The sequence below is a fragment of the Castor canadensis genome, chromosome 1 (assembly GCF_047511655.1).
Source record: "Castor canadensis chromosome 1, mCasCan1.hap1v2, whole genome shotgun sequence".
Taxonomy (NCBI): Eukaryota; Metazoa; Chordata; class Mammalia; order Rodentia; family Castoridae; genus Castor; species Castor canadensis.
Window position 1 is genome coordinate 28096063 of NC_133386.1, and position 6000 is coordinate 28102062.

Consider the following 6000-nt stretch of genomic DNA (forward strand, 5'->3'; position numbering starts at 1 on the left):
TGAATGGATTAAGAAAATGTGGTATTTATATATAATGGAATTTTATTCAGCCATAAAGAATGCAATTTTGTTGTTTGCAGGTAAATTGATGGCACTGGTGAACATCATCTTAAGCAAAGTTAGCCAGGTTCAGAAGGTGCATGTTTTCTCTCATATATGGAACCTAATACAAATATAGCAATATTATGAAAAATAGGTCATGCTAAGGGGAGATCATATACTAGAGCGAGAGGGTAACAGAAGGACGTTAAGAAGGTGAATATGGTTGATCTACTCTCTATATAAGAATGAATATAGAATTTTAAAACCTGTTGAAGTCACCATAAGAAGGGGCCTAATGTAGAAACAAGAAAAAAAAAGATAACATAATGTCACGTGGTAAAAGGACTTTGAAATAAAGTAAGATGGAGGCCAGATGTGTGAAGGCCAGAGGTGTGTATATTTGCGTTTGTGCATATGTGCATGTATGCATGCGTGTGTGTGTGTGTGTGTGTGTGTGTGTGTGTGTGTGTGAGAGAGAGAGAGAGAGAGAGAGAGAGAGTATGTGTGTGTATGTGGTGTTTGCTGTTTCAGGGGTGCTGATCTGGAAGAATTCTGATGAAGCTACTTTGAGCAGAGGTCATGTATGTCTATTCATTCCAGGTAGAGGAAGCAGCATCAGGGCCCTAAGGCAAGAGAAGGGGCTCAGCATATTCAAAGAATAGGAAAAGGAATTGGGTGGCTGGGGAAGAAGGATCAAAAGGAAGAAATGGATTCAGGGAGGTTTGTCTGAGACAAGATCAGCAAGTGTCTTCTGTCTATGTAAGGATTTAGGCTGTATTCCAGGGTGGAAAACCTACTGGAGTGTTTTGAGCTGGGAAACACTCATGATCCAACATAAATTCTAGAGGAATTTCTCTCTCCTCTGTGTAGAAAATAGAGTCCTGGGGAGCATGGGCAGAAGCAGGAAGACTAACAATGAGACCATTGCAAAAGGTAGGTTAGCTAGAGTCATAGACTGGGCTCGGGTGAAAGCAATGCAGAAGGCAACAGGACCAGATTCTGAAACGCTGTATATGATTTTGTAGATACAATTGATAGGGCTTAAAGATATAAGATGTGAAAGAGAGAAATAATTATTCAAGAATAATTCCTAGGTTCTTGGTTTGAACAAACTAGAATAGAATTGCCATTTGCTGATATGGGGAAGATTGGGTGAGGAGCCTGGTTTTAAGATGAAATAAAGAGTGATTCTGGAGCTTCAACAATAGCAATGAATATTTGTAGATTATGTATCAAGCACTGTTCTAGATGATGGAGATAAATCAATGAAATATACACACATAATTCCTTGCCCTCATGACACTTAGATTCTTCTAAGAGTAATACCATATCAATAAATATATATAATTTATGTGAGATATTGGATGGTAATATCATGGAAGAGAAGATAAGACAGGGAAGGGTCACTGGTCAGATAAGGGCTTGTGACCTTCCACAGAGTGTCCAGAGAGGGTCTCACTGCAATGGGGTATTTGAGAACAAACTTAAGGTTAAGAAAGGGAAAGTAGAGGAAGAGCATTACAGTTAGGAGTGCCTCAAGGGCAAAGGCTCTGAGGCATGAGTTCGCTGTTAGGAACAGATAGCAATGGGTCCAGAGGGGCAGCACATTTAGGGCTTTTTAAGTAATTTTAAGGACTTTGGCTTTTTCTCTGAATGAAATAGGGCTTTAAGCAGAGGTTTAAAATGATCTGATTTAATGTTAACATGTCTTTCCAGCAGCTATTTGGAGGTCAAGGTAGAAGAAGTGGGGACTAATGTAACAAAATAGCCAGAGACCATGATGGTGTTGACCAGAGTGCTGTCAGTGGAGATGGATACAAGGGTTGGCTTCTGGATGTATTTTGATGTTAGAGATAGTAAGATTTGTCAGATGGATTGGATATATGTATAAGGGAGGGAGATTAGTGAGAGAGGCAATGACCTCTCCAAAATTTTGGATTCTATTAAGTGGAAAACAACTTATATTCACCAAGAAATAGTAGAAAGAGGATTTGTCGGGGGGAGATAAAGTGTTTGATATTGTCTATGTTAACTTTCCCTAAAGAATATCTATATGTAGATGTAGGCCATTGACTGTATAAGCCTGGAGTTCATGGACAATTCTAGCTGTACATATAAGTCATTGTACATGCATGGCACTTAAAGCCATTTCACTGGGTTAGCTTACCAAAGGAATGAGTGCAGATAGAAAAGCTGCAGACAGCCCACAGTTAAGTCATCAGAAATATGTAGAAGAACCAGCAAAGGAGTCTGAAAAGGAGCTTCCAGGAGGTTCCAGAAAAACCAAGAGAAGGTGGTATCTTGGAAGGTAAGCAAGATTTCAGTGATCAGCTGTGTAAAGTGAAGACTAAGTGAAGACTGACACTTAACCCTTGAACTTAGAATGTAAAATCATTCCTACCTTTATAAAAAATAGATTCAGCACAGTAGAGAAGTAGAAGAGGAAGAAAGAATGGAAGAATTGGGAACAGAGTATAGATGATTTTTTTCAATGTGCTGTTTTCTCTGAAAAAGAGCAGAGAAATAGGGGTAGAATAGTCAGATGTGACAGTAGAATTAGGGGACATTTTTATCAAGGGAGAAATGTCAGCATTACTTATACCCAGAGGAAAGGATCCAGTTGTGAGAAGTAATTGGTGATGTAGAAGAGAAAAAGGGAAGTTTCTGGAGCAGAAGTGGAGTGTGCCATAGGCAGGATATCTCTCCAAAGATATTCATATTCTGATCCCTGGAAACTGAGAATATGTTACATTATGTGACAAAAGGGACTTTCCAGATAATAACAAAATGTATGGATCTTGAAGTAATAAGATGTCTCCTGGGTTATCTGGAGGTACCCAATGTAATGAAATGAACCCTGAAAAGCAGAGGACTTTTCTCTGAATGGAAGCAAAGAGAGATGCAATAGAAGAAGTCAGAGATTCCAAGTCTGAGAAGGATTCAATGCGCTGCTACTGACTTTGCGATGGTGAGCCATGTGTAAGGACCAGAGAGAGGTCTGTGGCAACTCAAGGTGACTCCCCAACTGACAGCTATCAAGAAAACCACTACCTCAGTCCCATGACGGCAAAAAACTGATTCCATCACTTGTCTGAATGAACTTGGAAATGGATTCTTTTCCAGAGCCTCCAGAAAAGCTCACAGTATTGCCACACTTTGCTTTCAGCCTTGTGAGACTCTAAGCAGAGTACCTAACCAAACCTGCCTAGAGAGGCACGACCTAATAAGTTTTGTGTTGCTTCAGTAGTGATATAAAACTAACATGGAGTTACTGAAGCATGGATGGCTCATCCACAGAAGGGAAGGCAGAGTAAATGGGACAGCTATTGGCAGGCAAGCTGCCACAATGGTGCAAGATTGTAAATGTTCTCTGTGACTTCTAATGTCTCAGTAAAATAGAAATTAAGAATATAGGCTCCAAGAGATAACAGGAGAGGTGATAAAGTTTTGAAGAAAGACGATATAAAACAGTCATCCAGAAGAAAAAGCCAGAATTACCATAAGTATAATACAAACACCAAGAGCACTAAGGGCTATTTGAATTCAGTCATCATGAATTAAAGTGACACCAGATAGTAGGCTACCTTTACAATATTTATGAGACATCCAAGTAGAAATATCATGTTGGTGGTTTCTATGAAATTCTGGAAAGCCATGACAGATGAAATAGTATTCAAAGCCAGGAGAGGGCATGAGATCAATTAGGAAACAGGAATAGACTCAAGGACTAATGGCTGGGCTTCTCCAATGTTAAGAAACTGGGAAATTCCGACAGATTCAGCAAAGGACACCAAGAAGGGGTCACCATGGAGGTAGATGAACAATCAAGACAATGGCTTTTCAAAGGTCAAGTTCCAACACTCAGTGCTATGGATTAAATTGTGTCCCCTTGCCACCTAAATTCATATGTTGAAATCCTTACCCAATTATGATTGTATTTGGAAATAGTGCTTTTAAGGAGACAACTGAATGAGGCCATATTAGTGGAACCCAAATTTGATAAGGTTGCTGCCCTTATAAGAAGAGGAAAAGACACAAGAGCTAGCTGTCTCTGTCTCTCTCTCACTCGCTCTCTCTCTTTCTCTCTCCTATGTGAGAGTACAGAGAGAAGGTCGCTGTCTGCAAGCCAGGAGAGAACTCTCACCAGACAACAACCTTGTGGGCACCTTAATCTCAGACTTCCAGTCTCCAGAACTGTGAGGAAATTAACTTCTGTTGTATAAGTCATCCAGTATATGTTATTTTGTTGTGGCAATTCAAGCAAACTACTGTAGCCAGTTAAGTTGGTCAATGAATTCTCTTTTTTCATCTGAGGTCATTTAAGTTGGCTTTTTGCTATTTTTACTAGGAAGAGTCCTAACAACTCCAGTGTATGTGGTCCTCATTTCCAAGAGGTGGCTGTTGACTCTCTTCTCCCTGATATGATTATGTCACTACTTGCACCTTAAGAAAACGCTGAAGGATACATGTCTATATCTGTCTAACTCTACCAACACGGTAATATCAATCTAAGACTATTAAAAGTACTAACTGCTCTGCAGAGACACCATTGTTAAGCACATACTTTGGAGTGCTCTTTTAAGCAAAACATTTGAAATGAACACATTTTCTATAATTTATTAGTTATAAAAGTAATCTAAAAGGAGTGACCTTATTCCAAGCCTTTTCATTTCCTATCTTAATCCCCTTCTTAAATAGCCCATGACCCATGACTCACAGAAATGACACTTTTAGTCATTTTCTTCCCTTTATAATTCAACTGTCAATTTTCTCTATTAAGAGATTAGAAAATAAAATTTTTCTCTTTCTGCATCTGCAGGGTAATAAATTTCTCAGTGAATGTGTAGACGTTAATTCGAGAAATACTGGATATGTTATTAGGAGAATTCAATAGTGTATATTTGACATGACATACTATTGGGGGTACAAAGATGAACAGGACATGATTTTTACTTTTTATGAGTCATTTATTTGGCAGCAAGAATAACAGGCATGTTTTGATAACAGTGATAAGAAGAAAGAGACAATAAGACTTCTAAAGAAAAAGTTCAATGGAAATTCAGGGAAAGAGAAGCTTACTTCCATGTGGGGGACTTTGGGAAAATTTTGCATATTGTAGGAGACTTCTTTTGTCCTTGAGGGGCTGACTGGTAGGTACAGAATGATAGGAATATAGGATGTGGGAAAGGAGAAACATATTGCGTCTCACATGGTAGTTTAGTGAAAATGATAGAAAGCTAAATTTGGATTCTGAATTTTACTCATTAGGGAATGAGAGATTACTGAAGGTTTACCAGTACGGGGTTGAAATAGCAATACTATGTTCCTATTAGCAAAATGGTCTAGTGATTTGTAAAGACAGACATATGAATGAGTAATGTAATAGGGGAAATCCGGGGTGATTTGGAAGCATATAAGAGAGAAATCAATAATAGATTTTGAGCTTAACAAATGCTTCCCCCTAAAGGCAGTGACATCTGAGTTAAAGTCTAAAGGATACATAAGAGAACTCTGATACAAAAGGGGGATGCCTGAGATAAGTAGGGTAGAAAGAGAAGGTACCAAGAATGCAAAAATATTTCCAGCTGAGATGATAGCATTTATAGATAAGGGCATATGGGTGAAGATGAGCATGGTTCATTCCAGGGACAAAAGTAAGGGCAGTGTGGCTGGGCTGATAGGAAGTGAAGAAAGTTCAGGACCTTTTCATCATATTAAGGAGGGACAGAAATGAAGAGTTTTAAACAGTAACAGACATGATCAAATTTATAGTATGAAATGTCACTTGGGGAATTGTTTGGAGGCCGAAAAGGGAAGCCTGGAGACAGAAAGACCTCCTTGTCTTTCTGTATGATGGCTTGGATGGGGTTGGTACTCATGTAGACATGAAGACAGGAGAAGAGCTAAGAATTATTTAGACAACAGTAATAAAATTTGGTGCTAGACTAAAGTAGAAAG